The sequence below is a fragment of the Mus caroli genome, unplaced genomic scaffold (assembly GCF_978045245.1).
Source record: "Mus caroli unplaced genomic scaffold, Mus_caroli_1 scaffold_10, whole genome shotgun sequence".
NCBI lineage: Eukaryota > Metazoa > Chordata > Mammalia > Rodentia > Muridae > Mus > Mus caroli.
Genome location: NW_028227265.1, coordinates 27242633 through 27262387, shown reverse-complemented (window position 1 = coordinate 27262387; position 19755 = coordinate 27242633). Strand labels below are relative to the sequence as shown.

The 19755-nt window shown below is 38.5% G+C and overlaps 1 long non-coding RNA gene across 1 annotated transcript in view; it reads right to left on the bottom strand.

Annotated features, from left to right (window-relative positions):
• Positions 1–19259, bottom strand: part of LOC115031722 (uncharacterized) — an 88084-nt gene extending 68825 nt beyond the window's left edge. The window contains exons 1-3 of the long non-coding RNA XR_003837371.2: positions 19196–19259; positions 18783–18860; positions 17764–17877 (exon numbers count right to left, since the gene is read on the bottom strand). This is a non-coding gene — a long non-coding RNA (uncharacterized LOC115031722). The remainder of the gene's footprint in view (positions 1–17763; positions 17878–18782; positions 18861–19195) is intronic.
• Between the last annotated feature and the right edge of the window lie 496 nt (positions 19260–19755).

The window sequence follows — 19755 nt, the reverse complement described above, 5'->3', positions numbered from 1 at the left end:
CTCTTCCAGCACCTGACTAAGACAGATGCAGATACAGCCAACCATTGGACTGATGCCAGGGACCTCAATGAAAGAGTTAGGGGAAAGGACTGAAGAAGCTGAAGGGGATTGCAACCCCATAGGAAGAACAACAGCATCAACTAACCATGATCTTCAGGGCTTCCAGAGAATAAACCACCAACCAAAGAGTATGCCTGAGTAGGTCCATGGCTCGTGCTACATATGTAGCAGAAGACTGCCTTACCTGGCATCAATAGAAGGGGAGGTGTTTGGTCTGGGAATGGGGAGGCTATAGCAGTGAAGAAAGAGTATGTGAGGGGGTAGGGGGAATACACACTCTTATAGGCAAAGAAGAGTGGGAAGAGGTAGGGGTTTTGAAGACAGGAGACTGGGAAGGGGAACAACATTTGAAATGTAAATATAATAATCTTAGTAATCATAATAATAATCATAAAATCTTGAAAAGACCACATAAGTCCATCTTTCTCAACTTGCAATCAAATAATCCTACTCAACATTTCTACACATAGATTAGATGAAATGCATAATCCCTTTTTGGAATGAAATAATTCAGTCCAAAGAACTATAAATTCCATATATATATAAATTCCATTCTCTATTATGAATGGAACAAATGCCATCATGAAATATAGGTTCTGCTTTCTCTGGAAGAATCAATGCCAAAGCATGCTTCTTCCGATTCACCCATGGCTTCATTTATTACAGAAGGGGTTTAATACGCTCATCTCAGGAAAACATTAAACAGGCTAAAGTTATTTTACTTATTTGGTAGCTGATAATAATATCAAAATAAATCACAACTCTAATTCCATCTTTAATTACCTGTATCATTAAATATTATAAATTAGAAAATATAACAAAATTATTTAAAAGGTATTAATAAAGATCACATTAGCCTTAGCTGTCTTTGCTGTTTCTGAGAGTTGGCTTGTCAGAGAAAAGATGACCTGAGCAGCTATTTGACAAGAGCAGGTGGGTTGTAGTTGAATTGAGGGTAGGAGGAGGCACATAAATAACAATCTTTCAAACATCTTTTCACGAATATTGTTTTGCGTCATCTCAATTGCACAATGAAATAAGAAAGTTCAATTTCCTCTTCATTTCCTTTTAATAAAACTTCTGTTCATTTCATTTCTGAGAGAAGATTGAATCTAAATTACTTTGACTTCTCTTAGCCTACCTTTGGTGAACGCTACCAGACATGAAAACTGAGTATCAGCCTTAGAAATAGAGAGGTGCAGCCTCTAGCTTCATATTTAGCTTTGGCTTCTTCTCTCTGCCTTGTAGATCCTGTCATGAACAGTGAATGCTGACTGTATATTGTACAGAGCCCATTCTTTCACTCAGGCATTGTGACAATGACAGAATCCCTCAGGAGACCTGCCTTAGGATTTCCACCTCTCTATTCTATGACAGATATGTTCTCTTTCTTTTTAAGTACTTTTATTACATATCAATTTTTTGCTAATATCTTACAGTCAGCCAGTTTCCCTTCCCTCCTTTCCTCCTAAACACTCCCTCCCACCGCCTACCTCCATTTCCCTTCAGGAAACAGCAGGCTTCCCAGGGATCTCAACCAAACATAGCATGTCAAGTTGCAAAATAACTAAGTACTGTCCGTAAGTCCTAAGTAAGGTAGGAATAAGTGACCCAATGGGAAGAAAAGGGCTCCCAAATACATAAAAGGGTCAAAACAGTTCCTGCTCCCGTTGTTAGGAGTCCCACATGAACACCTAGCAACACATCTGTAATATGTAAGCAAAGGGCCCAGAGGAGACCCAGGAAAGCTCCCTGAATTTCAGTTCATTCTTTGTTATCGCTTATTTTTTCCTTTTTTTATTTTTTAGATATTTTCTTTATATACATTTCAAATGCTATCCCGAAAGTTCCCTATACCCTTCCCCCCGCCAGCCCTGCTCCCCTACCCACCCACTCCTGCTTCTTAGCCCTGGCATTCCCCTGTACAGGGGGAATTATCCCTTATGAGCCCATCTCAGGTGAGTCTTTGGGGTTTCTTGTGTTGCCCTTGTTGCCTCTGACTCCTACAATCCTTTCTCCCCCACTTCTACAGAATTTTCTGAGACTCATTGTTCAGCTATGTATATGGCAAGCATCTTTGCTATAAACAGCACAAATATGTCGTGTTTTGTTTGAGGAAGTAGAATTGGAATTCTATATGCTATAAAATGGTTTTGGTTTGGTGAAATATTCTGGGTTGAATTGAATTTCCGTAAGTCCTTTGACTGAAAACCAAAGCCTCAACAATGTAGAACATGACATTATCAGGAAATAGAGGCACTTTGAATATGTTTACTTAACTTTTAAGTTCATCATGGAGTAAAATATCCTCTTAACATGATTGATGTCCTTATGAAGAGAATTATCTATGAAGATATACCAGTCAGGAAAATGTCATGCAAATTTGTAGTTACTCTACTATGAGTTAAGAAACTTTCATGGTCTAGGAAAGTACCCAAGAAAAATAGTTCTCTCTCAGTTTCAGAAGTAACATGGTCTTGCCAACTCCAGTATTCTACCATTCAGAATACAGACAATAAATATCTATTATTCAAACTCCTGAGTTTGTGATAAATTACTACAGCAACATTAGCAGAAAAACATAGCCAAGAAACCAAAAACAATTCAATTATTACTTGTATTTTATTGCCTAAAATGAGCTAATTTGTTCTTTTCTTATAGGCTACAAGCTCATTTTGCCTAGTCTGCCTCCAAAAGAGCTAGAATTAAAGGTATACACCACTGTGCTAGACATATTTGATTTATTTAAGCTAACAGTTCTACTCTTCACCATTTCATCTCTATTCAGATGAAAATATCAACATTTTATTTCTCATATGGTTGAATGTCAAATTCCCAACAAATACAACAATTTACATTCTGTGGCACAGAATGTATCATTGTGTCCTTGGCCTACTGTCCCTTGTGTAAAGGAAATATTAATACTTGGCCCCAAATATTATTTAGTTCCCTGTAAATGCTTTCTTTAAAAGGTTTTCTCTTAGCACTCGGGAGGCAGAGGCAGGCGGATTTCTCAGTTCGAGGCCAGCCTGGTCTACAAAGTGAGTTCCAGGACAGCCAGGGCTATACAGAGAAACCCTGTCTCGAAAAACCAAAAAAAAAAAAAAAAAAAAAAAAAAAAAAAAAAAAAAAAAAAAGGTTTTCTCTTCAACTGAAATTGGGCTTCTACATAAAAAGTATATAAATATATCTTTTAATATGTAATTTTTGTGCACCATCTACTATATTCCATATACTGTGAACCAATTAAAATACATAGATGAGATTTCCTGCCTTCCAATTGTCAGTCAGAAGACTTATAGTGAGCTTAGATTCTTCTCCATGCTTTAAGATTTAGCACAATAATGCACAATTAAGGAGCACTGTCAAGGGTTAATTCTAAATTATACTTTAGTAGTTACAAGTTGAGGTTGTTTGTGTGTTTGTTTGTTTGTTTTACATTCCAGATTGTATTCTCCTCCTGATCCACCCTCTGACTATTTCCCTTCCCATTCCCCCTCTCTGCCCCCTGTCTCCTCAAGGATTTCCCATACCCACTCTATCAGAGAGATATTTTTAATCACAGAGATAGAGAAATGTCTTCTGCCAAAGTTTTGAGATCCACAATGTTTAGGGATACGATGCAAATAGAAAACTAAATAACTAAAAAATGAACTAACTAACTAACAAATAAATAAAATTACTGAGGTAATAAGAGAACATAGGAGGGACGTTCTTTATTGTGACTCCTTCTAAGCAACTCAGAACACTGCATGGATTAAATAATGATTAGCTCGGCCCAGTACACATGAAATTGAAGAAGTACTGATAGGAAGAACTAGCTATTTGTTTCCTCACAGTAGAGATCACCATTGATGGTGGGAAGTCTATTTTGAGGAAACATTAAGGATTCCACCTTGCCTCTGAGAGATATGAAAGTCATCAAGGGGAGAAAATGGAGTCAACTACTTAATACATTCAATTTTCCATTTTACAGTTTCTTATAAGAGAAAGCAGGACCAATAAACAGATAAATGAACCCTGGATTAATAGAATGGGAAATTTTTGAATTTCCTCTTTATTTAATAAGCTTGTCATAGAATTAACTTGTTTGCTAAAAAAGAATAGAACACCATATAGAAGAAAAAAAAGAGTGCCTGTGGAAAATACGCCTTAGTTATTTATATGTGGGTGGGATTAAAAATTAATGTTGGCATTAAGCTTGAATACAGGCAAACAAAGAACACATGGTAACAGAAATGGAATGGGTACTTTTCTCCATGCAAACAGGTGGCAGAATTTGGTATCATAAAAGTTTCTGTCACACATAACTAATAATCTACACAGTAACAAAGAAACTGACTTATTTCACAAAAAAGGAGAATACATTAGAATTTTGACATTCTCAGCACAGGAAAATTATATAGAGATGTATCCTGCAAAGATCTGGCAGTCCTCCTTGCTAAATAAAGACTTGGGCTTGAGTTAATAAGCATGGTCCTTGTTTTTATTTCTCATCAGCAACTGGATATATATCATATTTCTTTTTTATATATTTTTATTAGGTATTTTCCTCATTTACATTTCCAATGTTATCCCAAAGTCCCCCATACCCTCCCCCCCCCACTCCCCTACCCACCCACTCCCACTTACTGGCCCTGGTGTTCCCCTGTACTGGGGCATATAAAGTTTGCAAGTCCAATGGGCCTCTCTTTCCAGTGATGGCCGACTAGGCCATCTTTTGATACATATGCAGCTAGAGCTCCAGGGTACTGGTTAGTTCATAATGTTGTTCCACCTATATGGTTGCAGATCCCTTTAGCTCCTTGGGTACTTTCTCTAGCTCCTCCATTGGGGGCCCTGAGATCCATCCACTAGCTGACTGTGAGCATCCACTTCTGTGTTTGCTAGGCCCTGGCATAGTCTCACAAGAGACAGCTATATCTGGGTCCTTTCAGCAAAATCTTGCTAGTGTATGCAATGGTGTCAGCATTTGGAAGCTGATTATGGGATGGATCCCCAGATATGGAAGTCTCTAGATAGTCCATGCTTTTGTCACAGCTCCAAACATTGTCTCTGTAACTCCTTCCATGGGTGTTTTGTCTTTGAAATTATAAACATATCAATTCCCCCTTAACTTTCTTCCTCCCAGTCCCTACACTATATACCTCCTTGATTTTTCTCAAATACATGGCACCTACTGTTTCATAAAATGCTGTTATATATGTGATATGTGTGTATGTACAAATGTATTACTAAATAAACAAATATAACCTGATACACACAGACACACACACACACACACACACACACACACACACGCACACACACACACACTGACCACTAGGTATTAGAAAAATCTGTGGTATGCTCCCTTATGAAGACTACTTCTACCACTCTGCATTCTTTACTTGTCTAAGATTCTTTGTGTAGGGTTGAAACCTTGGTTTTCCCATCCACATTTTCATATATATTATTGTTGTTGCTTATCATTTCATATTCAGAAAGCCATATTAGTAAGACTTTTTACTTACACTTCCCTAGCTATTAGAATCGATCTTCCTCCTTTCCACAATGACCTCTATTTAAATGAAATTTAACCATTTTGACTGACAATGTTCTCCTCAAGAGTCAAAGACCATGATATAAAAATCCAAACTCCGGGGATAAGAAATCATCTTTTGAGACTCTGAAAATATTACAAACTATTGCTATTTCCCCTGATTGACTCTGGAATGAAAGAAAATTTTCTATTGTTGACTATACTATCTACTTCAAAGAGTTCCCAGAGACCCTTGAGTAGGAATTGATTTAAATGCTTCCTTGAGTAATAGTTTTCTTGGTACCAGAAACGTCCATACTCTGTTACAAAAGATGAGGCAGTGGACAGTTGTACCCATCTATGGCATCTATGAACCACAAATACTATATGCCTGGTATAATAACTCTGAGAGTACAGTAGTAGAAAGTTTAGCTTGGTGATAACTAAAAGCTTTCAGATTGGATTTAAGGTCAGTAAATCAAAAGGAAAATCTTGTGGGTACTGGAAACAAAACCAACCAACTGTAGTTAGTGACTTCATAGGTCTAGGATGAAAACCAATAACTGACACTTTTATAAAGCAACAAGATCCTCAACTACATTCTAAATGGTTGTCTTTATTCACCCAGAGAAATTTAGGTTTCAGCATTCATCAAAGAACTATCTCTTTGTAATCGAGTAACACAATTACAGAAACCTACAACCAATCAAAATACAGTGATGGATCCCTGGATCAGGGATAAATATAAAATAACCCCTATACTTAAGAGTCAATGATCACTGTGAAAGGGAGAACAGAAATGGATTGGTGTCACAATTTGATGGTAGGAATTAGAATACTTAATCGAAAACAATAAAAAATGGTAAAGAAGAATTCTTGAATTCACTCCTTCCTGTGTCATCTCCATATTTCTATTACTTTGCTCTGCTCTCAAACCTCAAAACAGGTCTTGCCTAGAATGTTTCACCAGGACCAAGATTGCCCACTCTAGTTTTACAGTACTAAGCCTAGTTACCAATGTGCAGCTCACATACTAGTCTATACAGCAGTCATGCCCCCAGACTCCAGAGTCCAGAACACCTGTACCAACTTCAAAGCTCAAAGCCTAGGTCTGGACAGGTAATCTAGTACTGGATTTCCTAGATAGTATCCTGAGAAAAGCACCTTCTAGAACCATTCCCAAATTCCCAGGCCTACCTCCTAAAATGGTCTAGATGGAGCAGGGCAGAATATTACATTAAACACATAAACAATGAAATGAATTCACATGCCATGGTCACATCTCAAAAATACACAGAGGTCACTTCTGGTTGGCGCCAACAACAGTTCACCTTGGGTGCAGAGTCAGCGGACACCCCCAAGGTCCCTAGAGGCCTCTCCAGGCAATCTTAGGACCACCTGTGAGTGGAACACAACTTCTGTTCCATTCCAATCGCGCAGGACCTCAGACAGCATTAGGGAAGCAGAAAACCTAGCCTGACCAGGGATACAAGTCCTTTCTGGTCAGCATCAGCACCAGGTCACCTTAGGCACAGTCAGCTGAAACCCCCAAGGTCCCTAGAGGACAGCTTCTGAGGCAGAACCCATTTCAGACTCTAGACATCCGGGAACCTTCCTTGCAAGAAGAGAGGTGTCCACCCCGCCCAGGAGGGCTTGCCTGAGCACCTGGGGGAGACATCTAGGTTCCCGGATTCCTACAAGACTAGTCTGCGCAGGTGAGAGTGTGGACTACAGAAGCTAACAGCTTCTGGAAGAAGGCCCTGTTTCAGGCTTTCATCTTGTGCCAGGAGGCAGGTTCAAACACCAGATACCTGTGCACCTTCCCTGTAAGAGGAGAGCTTGCCTCCTGAGAGTGCTCTGACCACTGAAACTCAGGAGAGAGCTAGTATCCCAGGTTTACTGATAGAGTCTAACAGAATCATAAGAGGAACAAGCTCTAACCAGAGACAACTATAACAACTAACTCCAGAGATTACCAGATGGTGAAAGGCAAACGTAGCAATCTTATTCACAGAAACCAAGACTACTCACCATCATCAGAACACAGCACTCTCACCTCACCCAGTCTGGGGCACCCCTACACACCCAAAAAGCTAGACCCGGATTTAAAAGCATATCTCATGGTGATGGCAGAGGATATCAAGAAGGACTTTAATAACTCACTTAAAGAAATACAGGAGAACACTGCTAAAGACTTACAAGTCCTTAAAGAAAAACGGGAAAACACAACCAAACAGGTGATGGAAATGAACAAAACCATACTAGACCTAAAAAGGGAAGTAGACACAATAAAGAAAACCCAAAGAGAGGCAACACTGGAGATAGAAACCCTAGGAAAGAAATCTGGAACCATAGATGCCAGCATCAGCAACAGAATACAAGAGAAGGAAGAGAGAATCTCAGATGGAAAAGAGAAGAATCCATAGAGAACATCAGCACAACAATCAAAGAAAATGCAAAATGATCCTAACTCAAAAAATCAAGGAAATCCAGGACACACTGAGAAGACCAAACCTACGGATAATAGGAGTACATGAGAATGAAGATTTTCAACTTAAAGGGTCAGCAAATATCTTCAACAAAATTAAAGAAGAAAACTTCGCAAACATAAAGAAAGAGATGCCCATGAACATACAAGAAGCCTACAGAACTCCAAATAGATGGGACCAGAAAAGAAATTACTCCCGACACATAAAGATCAGAGCAACAAATGCACTACATAAAAATAGAATATTAAAAGCAGTAAGGGAAAATGGTCAAGTAACATATAAAGTCAGGCCTATCAGAAATACACAAGATTTTCACCAGAGACTATGAAAGCCAGAAGAGCCTGGACAGATGTTATAAAGACACTAAGAGAACACAAATGCCAGCCTAAGCTACTATACCCAGCCAAACTTTCAATTACCATAGATGGAGAAACCAAAGTATTCCAGGACAAACCCCAATTCACACATTATCTTTCCAGGAATCCAGCATTTCAAAGGATAATAGAGAAAAGAACAAATAAAAGGACGGAAACCATGCCCTAGAAAAAGCAAGAAAATAATCCTTCAAAAAACCTAAAAGAAGACAGCCACAAGAACAGAATACTAACTCTAACAACAAAAATAACAGGAAGCAACAATTACATTTCCTTAATATCTCTTAATATCAATGGACTCAGTTCCCCAATAAAAAGATATAGATTAACAGACTGGCTACACAAACAGGAACCAACATTTTGCTGCTTACAGGAAACCCATCTTAGGGAAAAAGACAGACACTACCTCAGAATGAAAGGCTGGAAAACAAATTTCCAAGCAAATGGTCTGAAGAAACAAGCTGGAGTAGCCATTCTAATATCTAATAAAATCAACTTCCAACCCAAAGTTATCATAAAAGACAAGGAGGGACACTTCATACTCATCAATGGTAAAATCTTCCAAGAGGAACTCTCAATTCTGAATATCTATGATCCAAATGCAAGGGCAGCCACATTCATTAAAGACACTTTAGAAAAGTTCAAAGCACACAATGCACCTCACACAATAATAGTGGGAGACTTCAACACACTACTTTCATCAATGGACAGATCGTGGAAACAGTAACTAAACAGGGACACAGTGAAACTAACAGAAGTTATGAAACAAATGGACTTAACAGATATCTACAGAACATTTTATCCTAAAACAAAAGGATATATCTTCTTCTCAGCACCTCATGGTGCCTTCTCCAAAATTAACCATATAGTTGGTCACAAAACAGGCCTCAAAAGATACAAAAATGTTGAAATTGTCCCATGCATCCTATCAGATCACCATGGAATAAGGCTGATCTTCAATAAAAACATAAATAATAGAAAGCCAACATTCACGTAAAAAAAAAAAAAAATGAACAACATTCTTCTCGATGATACCTTGATCAAAGAAGGAATAAAGAAAGAAATTAAATACTTTTTAGAGTTTAATCAAAATAAAGCCACAACATACACAAACTTATGGGACACAATGAAAGCATTTCTAAGAGGAAAACTCATAGCTCTGAGTGCCTCCAAAAGGAAACTAGAGAGAGCACACAGTAGCAGCTTGACAATACACCTAAAAGCTCTAGAGCAAAAGGAAGCAAATTCACCCAAGAGGAGTAGACAGCAGGAAATAATCAAACTCAGGGGAGAAATCAACCAAGAGAAACAAGAACTACTCAATGAATCAACCAAATGAGGAGCTGGTTCTTTGAGAAAATCAACAAGATAGATGAACCCTTAGTCAGACTCACTAGAGGGCACAGGGACAGCATCCTAATTAACAAAATCAGAAATGAAAAGGGAGACATAACAACAGATCCTGAAGAAATCCAAAACACCATCAGATCCTTCTACAAAAGGCTATACTCAACAATACTGGAAAACCTGGATGAAATGGACAAATTTCTAGACAGATACCAGGTACCAAAGTCCAATCAGGATCAGGTTTATGATCTAAACAGTCCTATATCCCCTAAAGAAATTCAAGGACTCATTAATAGTCTCCCAACCAAAAAAGGCCAGGACCAGATGGGTTTAGTGCAGAATTCTATAAGACCTTCAAAGAAGATCTAATTCTAGTTCTTCACAAACTATTCCACAAATAGAAGCAGAATGTATCCTCCCCAATTCATTCTATGTAGCCACAATTACTCTGATACATAAACTACAGAAAGACCAAACAAAGATAGAGAACTTCAGACCAATTTCCCTTATGAATATCGATGGAAATATACTCAATAAAATGCTCTGTAACAGAATTCAAGAACACATCAAAACAATCATCCATCCTGACCAAGTATGTTTCATTCCAGTGATGCAGGGATGGTTTAATATATGTAAATCCATCAACATAATCCATTTTATAAACAAACTCAAAGACAAAAATCACATGATCATCTCATTAGATGCAGAGAAAGCATTTGACAAAATCCAACACCCATTCATGATAAAAGTCTTGGAAAGATCAGGAATTCAAGACCCATACATACACATGATAAAAGCAATCTACAACAAACCAGTAGCCAACATCAAACTAAATGGTGAGAAGCTGGAAGCAATCCCACGAAAATCAGGGACTAGATAAGTCTGCCCACTTTCTCCATACCTATTCAACATAGTATTTGAAGTTCTAGCCAGAGCAATTAGACAAAAAAAGGAGATCAAGTGGATACAAATTGGAAAGGAAGAAGTCAAAATATCACTTTTTGCAGATGATATGATAGTATATATAAGTGACCCTAAAAGTTCCACCAGAGAACACCTCAACCTGATAAACAGCTTCCGTGAAGTAGCTGAATATAAAATTAACTCAAACAAGTCAATGCTCTTTCTCTACACAAAGGATAAACAGGCTGAGAAAGAAATTAGGGAAACAACACCCTTCACAATAGTCACAAATAATATAAAATACCTTGGCATGACTCTAAGGAAGTGAAAGATCTGTTTGATAAGAATTTCAAGTCTCTGAAGAAAGAAATCAAAGAAGATCTCAGAAAACGGAAAGATTTCCCATGCACATGGATTGGCAGGATCAATATAGTAAAAATGGCTATTTTGCCAAAAGCAATCTACAAATTCAATGCAATCCCCATCAAAATTCCAACTTAATTCTTCAACGAATTAGAAAGCGCTATCTGCAAATTCATCTGGAAAAACAAAAAACCTAGGATAGCAAAATCTATTCTCAAGGATAAAAGAACCTCTGGTGGAATCACCATGCCCAACCTAAAGATGCACTACAGAGCAATTGTGAGAAAAACTGCATGATACTGGTACAGCAATAGACAAGTAGACCAATGGAATAGAATTGAAGACCCAGAAATGAACCCACATGCCTATGGTCACTTGATCTTTGACAAGGGAGCTAAAACCATACAGTGGAAAAAGACAGAATATTCAACAAATGGTGCTGGCACAACTGGCTGTTATCATGTAGAAGAATGAGAATTGATCCATTCCTATCTCCTTGTACTAAGGTCAAATCTAAGTGGATCAAGGAACTCCACATAAAACCAGAGACACTGAAACTTATAGAAGAGAATGCGGGGAAAAGCCTCAAAGATATTGGCACAGGGAAAAAATTCCTGAATAGAACAGCAATGGCTTGTGCTGTAAGATCCAGAATTGACAAATGGGAACTCATAACATTGCAAAGCCTCTGTAAGGCAAAAGACACCATCAATAAAACAAAAAGGCCACCAATAGATTGGAAAAGTATCTTTACCTGTACTATATCAGATAGGGGACTAATATCCAATATATATAAAGAACACAAGAAGGTGAACTTCAGAAAATCAAATAACCCCATTAAAAAATGGGGCTCAGAGCTAAACAAAAAATTTTCACCTGAGGAATACCGAATGGCTGAGAAGCACCTGGAAATATGTTCAGCATCGTTAATCATCAGGGAAATGCAAAGCAAAACAACCCTGAGATTCTACCTCACACCTGTCAGAATGGCTAAGATCAAAAATTCAGGTGACAGCAGATGCTGGTAAGGATGTGGAGAAAGAGGAACAGTCCTCCATTGTTGGTGGGATCGCAAGCTTGTACAACCACTCTGGAAATCAGTCTGGCAGTTTCTCAGAAAATTGGACTTAGTACTACCGGAGGATCCTGAAATACCTCTCCTGAGCCTATACCCAGAAGATGTTCCAACTGGTAGGAAGGACACAAGCTCTACTATGTTCATAGCAGCCTTATTTATAATAAGGCTGGGAAGCTGGGAAGAAGCCAGATGCCCCTCAACAGAGGAATGGATACAGAAAATGTGGTACATTTACACAATGGAGTACTACTCAGCTATTAAAAAGAATGAATTTATGAAATTCCTAGACAAATGGATGGACCTGGAGGGCATTATCCTGAGTGAGGTAACTCAATCACAAAAGAACTCCCATGATATGTACTCATTGATACCCAGAAACTTAGAATACCCAAGATACAAGATACAATTTGCAAAACACTTAAAACTCAAGAAGAATGAAGACCAAAGTTTGGACACTTTGCCCTTTCTTAGAATTGGACACAAAACACCCATGGAAGGAGTTACAGAGATGAAGTTTGGAGCTGAGATGAAAGGATGGACCATCAAGAGACTGACATATCCGGGGATCCCTCCCATAATCAGCCTCGAAACACTGACACCATTGCATTCACTAGCAAGATTTTGCTGAAAGGACCCTGATATAGCTGTCTCTTGTGAGGCTATGCTGGGGCCTGGCAAACACAGAAGTGGACACTCACAGTCAGCTATTGGATGGATCACAGGGCCCCCAATGGAGGAGCTAGAGAAAATACCCAAAGAGCTAAAGGGGTCTGCAACCCTATAGGTGGAACAACAATATGAACTAACCAGTACACCACCCCCCCTCCAGCTCGTGTCTCTATCTGCATATGTATCTGAAAATGGCCTAGTTGGCCATCATTGGAAAGAGAGGCCCATTGGTCTTGCAAACTTTATATGCCTCAGTTCAGGGCAATTCCAGGGCCAAGAAGTGGGAGTGGGTGGGTAGGGGAGTGGGGCGGAGGGTATGGGTGACTTTTGGGATAGCATTGGAAATGTAAATGAAGAAAATACCTAATAAAAATTAATTAATTAATTAATTTAAAAATACACAGAAAATAAAGGGCCAAAATATTAAGCATCTTCCTATCAAAAATTTTCTATAAGAATGACCTAGATGAACATCAAGGCACAGAAATTAAAAAGAGTCATAAATATTTATTTCATAAAGTAATTGTGAATCTAAAATGATATGGATCAATATCTCAGTGAACAAAATGAGGATAGCAATAAACTCCTGGGTATTGTTCAAGAAAACATCTACATAGGAACGTATTTACAAAGGCACTATAGAGTGAAAAAACTGAATTTAGTTAGAAAAAATAAAAATAATAACCTGGACTAAAATATTGATGGAATTGAAAACCTCAATAACCAGTTAGAAAGCTTAGGAGAAAGCCTTACTGAGAAAGTAGAGCAATAAAAAGACATACTATCTGAAAACATATGACATTTCATGCTCACTTAGACACTTAATAACAAAAATTCCCTTTGTGTTTCTGGGGGGCCTGGGGGGGAAGTGGAATAAAAAAGCTACAAATGAAGCTAAAGTAACTCAGAACTTCATATCAATGGCTGCAATGTAATGGAGCAGAGTGGAGAATGCAGGTTGTTATCATCTGTCATCACATAACAGCTTACCTGGAGGACAAGTTATAATATGAATTCTATGAGCTAATCTCATGCTTTGGCTGTAGTTGAGCTAGTTAGAATCCTAAACTTATGCAAAAGTGTCCAGGTAATGCTGATATTGGTTAGTATAAAATAATGTTTGAAAAGCACTGGGTTATATATTGATGTCAAAGAATGAAAACCAAAGACTTATGTCTCTGTAGCTTCAACTTGTCACTTGTTTGTGGTTTAAGGCCAGTAAGTTGAGTGTTTCTAGTCTCCGATTGGCTTTCCTTGTTGCTGGTCCTGAGCAATGGACTTTTCTCTGTATTTAATAAACATTATAGAGAACATGGTGTGGTGAAGAAATGAGGGGTTTTATTATTGAAAATTGATTCTTCTCTCATGCAATACAATCCAACCACAGATACCATCCTTGCCATACCTCATAGCTGCTCCCACTTTCCCTCTCCCCAAGACTCAGTTCCCAAATATTTCTAACAACAACAAAAAGGCAGCAATACACTCACTCTCACTGTTAGGAATCTTACAAAAACACCAAGTCAACAACAATAATATATCCCAGGGGAATAGGTGTAAACTCATGCACGCCATGTCTTTGTTGTTTTAGTCTCTGTGAGCACTTCTCATTTGATTCACTGTGATATGTTTTCCTGGTGTCCCTTGTCACAGCTGACAGTTTTTCCTACCCTGTTGTTTGTGGTATTCTTGATCTCCCAGAGAAGAGACCTAATGGAGACCTCTAATTTAAACTTTCTGCATAATATCTGACTGCATCTCTGCTTCTGCCCCCATGTGCTGCTGTAATAAGCCTAACTGATGAGAACTGAAGAAGGTATTTGTCAATGAGTGTAGAAGAATATCATTAGGAGTCATTTCATTTCATTTATTTCTTTTGACAAACATCTTGGGTTCTGCTCTATGTCTCTGGGCTATTCAGTCTCCAGTTCCTGGCCATCCAGGCAGTGTAGAACATGACTCCCTCTCATTGCATTTGTCTCAAGTTAAATCAAACATTGGATGGCTACTCCCACAGGGTTATCACTACACTTCTCCCAGAACATCAAACAGTCAGGACAGATTGTAGGTGGAAGTTTTTGTGGCTGGTTTGATGTCCAAGTTTCTCTTTTTATAGCCTACAGAGTACCTTCACACACCAAAGAGACTAGAGCATAGGGTTGAAGGCACCATGTCCACATGAGCTCCACAACTCTATAATGAGCTGTGTGGAAATTGTCCTTGGTAATGGGCCCTGCTAACCGTTTTCAGGAGGCAAACTTCTGTCCTAGCATCTTCCTAGGTCATTTAGGAATCTCTATAGGACATTCTCAGTCAACAACCCAAACAAATGTAACATAGTCCCACCTCTGAATTCCTTGCCTGACTACAAAAGGTGGTAGTTTAGACAGTACTCTCTATTACTAAGAGTCCTGATTGGGGTCACCCTCATAGATTCCAGGAAATTTTCACTACCCTAGATTTCACATTGCCCTACAAATGCTTTCAATTCCAGCTGTCTCTCCTCCCACTCTTTGCTCCTATCTCTCCATTCCCTCAGGTGATCTCTCCAGCTCCTGTCTCTACTCATCCCAAATCCACCCACAGTATCTACTCTGTTTCCCCTACTCAGTAAAATGAAATGAAGAAAAACTTTTAACAGAAAACTTTCACAGAATTTTACAAGGCAAGAATTTACTTAACTGAACTGAAATGGCTCAGAATAGTACTCAAGTCCACATACAGACATTCTAAACCCATATCCATATGCTGACTCCAACATTTTTGGAATATTTATTTGTAAGGTTGAATTCAATATATTGACTGTTTTCATCAAGAAATTACCTAAGACACACAAAAACACAAATGCATTGATTTCGGTCATGAGAATGGAAAAGAATATAGTTTAAAATTAAACTTATACTTCTATCTTAGGTTCAAAAGCCAATCATTTTGGCATAGTAAGGTTGGTTACATTGTTCTCTTAATTTCAGGTTAAATTAAAATATGTTTAGTGCACAGTAGGATAGCAGACTGAGTATATAGAGTTGTTTGTTTGTTTGTTTGTTTGTTTGTTTTATGGAGAGTATAATATAATCAAGTTTATCCTTCCAGTTCCTTCCTCCAAGCCATCCCACATTCTCCTCCTCACTTTCTTTCAAAATCATTGTGAAAGAAATATCATTATGAAAGAAGTTTGATTAACTATTATTAATGTATATGTGCATACCCATACACTCCTAAATATAATCAAATCAGCCTTCATTCAGGGATTTTTTAGGATTTCAGAGTAGAGGCAGAGAAGGAGGGAGAGAGAGAGAGAGAGAGAGAGAGAGAGAGAGAGAGAGAGAGAGAGAGAGAGAGAGAGAGAGGAGAGGGAGAGGGAGAGGGAGAGGGAGAGGGAGAGAGAGAGAGAGAGAGAGAGAGAGAGAGAGAGAGAGAGAGAGAGAGAGAGAGAGAGCTGCCATGCCACAAGAGGTGGAGAAGAGAGACGTCATGCTCGCTTGAGGAGAGTGGACTGGAATACATGGTTGGCCATGAAAGAGCCAAGGGAGTGTGGCACAATTGGCAAACTCTCTGGGTTCAGAACAACCTAGGAAGAATATAGGATTTAGTAAGTGATAACTCAGTACCTTGGGATTATCAGAGGGAGGTTAGGAAGTGACACAGGCATTGATCTGATCAAGGCAGATCAAAATATAAAGTGTGTGTGTGTGTGTGTGTATGTGTGTCTCTTTCATACAGGAATGTGAACCATTGGGGCAGGTAGTAGGAATGTGCCACCAGGATTTACTTAACTTTTTAATTCTATATAATGTGATGGTTAGCTTTGTTTGCCACCTTGGGGAGGGGGGGGCACTGGAATCACCTGGGAAAACTGTCTCTGTGATAGATTATCTATATTGAGTTGGCCGTAGGTATAGGAGTCTATCTTAGTTAAGTCTACTGATATGGCCAAACCACTGTGGGTGGGATAATTCCCTAGCACAAGCAAACCAAGATAAGAGCATATAGGAATCTCTCTATTTCTATCTCTCTATATATGATTTCAACTGTGATTTGGTTAGTTGCTTTAAGTACCTACTTTTGCTGACGTACAATGACAGTTGGTAACCAGAAATTATAAACTAAACAAAACCTAAATCCATTAATTTAAAACTATTATAGCATAAGCTATTATATTATATTAGTTTGATGCAATAGTTGAAATTTTCTAATCATATTTTATCCCCTTGTTCCAACTTTCATGAAACTTCTCACAGCTGAGATGAGAGAAAAAGAGAAAAAAAGATCAAAAGCATTTCTGATAACACAAGAGGGGATGCCCCTGAAGCTCTGGCCCTTAACCCCCTATCCTGGTTTAAGGACAAGATGCCTGACTGAGACATTTTCTGTAATTAAGGCTGATAGGGTCCTCTGTGAGCTCACAGGAGGCCAATTTCCCTGAATCCTCTTCCCCTACGTTGCCAACATTCCTAAGTTTGAGCCCCTGGCCTAGGAAGGCAGAACAAGAGGGGTACATGCTTCTCTCAAGAAGGAGCAACCAGATGAAAAGGAGAGAGGAGGAAATGTCAGTGGGCTTCTTAATGAGATCCCTCCTTGGTGGAAGCCCTCTGGGCTGGAAAACTGCTGTGCAGATCATTTGCTAATGAGCACGAACACAGTTATAGAATATCCTTTAAATACCCAAAGATGATGGGATAATCCTACTCAATGCTATCCCTTATATGATGTGCCAAATAAGACAAAGCATTTTCAAATGCAAATCTGAAGAAGGCAGTGATGCTATACAAAGGTCGTGAACAGGACTAAGTCTCAGATACTTAGGAAAGATTATGAGACTTTGCCTTTTGTATTTGATGGCAGGCTTCAGGTTAAAAGTTTTTCCTCATGTCCTTAATAGACAGTCATCTGACTCAAGCCCTGCTGTTGTGTTCTTTGCCCAACTTGAAGAAAGCCATGATGAATGGAGAGTTTTACCTTTAATCCGTGGATGCTGAGTAACATTCAGCAAAGTTGGCAGGAAGATTTCTTCAGTTCTTTTCTCTATTGTTATTCCCTCTCGTTTCTTCCTGGGTTTAAATTATGCAGAGCCTTTTGGCAGAAATCATAAAGAGAGGATACATATTTCTTTCTCTTTTTTGTTATTTTTTTATTTACATTTCAAATGTTATCCCCCTTCCCAGTTTCACCTCCACAAGATCCCTATCCCCTCCTCTCTTCCCCTGCCACCCACTCCTGCCTCATCGCCCTAGAGTTCCCATATCCTGGGTCATCAGGCCTCCACAGAACCAAGGGGCTACCCTTCCTGTGATGTCAGATAAGGCAGTTCTCTGCTACATATCCAGCTGTAGCCATGGTTACTCCCTTTGTCCTCTTTGCTTGGTGGTTTAGTCACTGGAAGCTTGGGGATGTCTGGTTGGTTGATAGAAGGATATATATTTCTTATTTTTATGAAGTGCATTAGTTGTCAAATGAATGAGATCTATATGATATTGACCAATTCCCTATTAGATCATATATCTGGAAACTCTTAGGTGGAATTCAGTTTTATTAAACATAAATGTACACAGGCATTAAACTTTGACCTTTAAGGTACAACTTTTGAGGAAGAAGGAAGACATTGATTTTGTGGTTCCCTAAGGTCTTGCAAGTTTGTCAGCAAACCATACACACTTAATCACATTCTCTTAATGAGCTGCTGCTGTCAATTTAGTTTTTCATAAACACACCAGCAAGGAGGCATGGAGAGCAGTGATTCCTGAAATCAGTCTGTGATACCCCAGGGTGTCGCCAATTATTTTCAGGTGGGGGTGGAGGATGTCACAAAAGTCTCTGACAAAACTAATTTTAATCCACTTCAGTTTGCAAAATTGCAGCCCATGAAGCACTTTGATTAAGAAGGACATTTTAGAAAATCAAGTGAGTCACAGTAGGGTGTTGCAAATGGAAAAACAAACAAACAAAGATCTTTGGTATAGAAATTCATAGGCAATTACATTTTCCCTGCTTTTGTCCTCACAGCATCTGGCAGCTCTTAATGGGATCCCAATCCATGAGTAGACTCTACAATGAAGCTAAGAAAATACAATACTTTCTTAGTCTTTTGAATGTCCAAAACAACATAAAATACATTTCTGCATATTATAATTACCATTTCTACATGTTTAAAGAGAAACCAGTATGAACTATCTTATATTATGGAAATTTAAGAGTTTAGTGATGCTAAATAATAATCGTCTCAATGCTGCTAAGTTACAATTAGTATCTAAGCTTGCATCACTTTAATGCCAAAGCCCATATTCTTCTTAGTGTTTTTTTTAATACAAATAGGATATAAAACCCCACAAAGAAGATATAATAACTTGAGACTTCAAAGAAAGTGAAGAAAAAGTTACATAACTAGACAAACCTAAACTATTATTGTCTAAGTACTGGAAAAAGTTGAGACACCATGTTGAGATGACTTAATGGGCAAAAGCCCTCGCTGAAAACCCTGGTGACAGGAATTCTGACTCTAGGGCCACATCATAGAAGAAAAGATCTGATTCTCAAGAGCTATCTTCTGACCACTACAAAGGCACTGTGGCATCTACACCCAATCCCCAGGCACACACTCACACAAAATAGTAAATAAAGTATGACAGACATGTTGTAAAAGAAGTATGTTGACACCCAAAAGGTCACTACTGCCTAAGTTGTGACCATAACTGTTGATATAACATCTGGTCTCATGGAGATGTTCCTCACCAGGAAAAATCTAGCAGTGTTTTTAAGAAAAAAATAGACAGTCATAAGAGGCATTTTGACAAGAATTAAATTTGAAGTTATTAAGTTATATGTTAAAATATAATAAAAATGTCAGGGGATTGTACAGAAGAAAAGAAACTGTGATATTTCATGTAAGCTTGAGAAAATAAAAGAAGCTATTATGAACTAGTGTAACTACTACCAAGGAAACTAAGCTAAGTC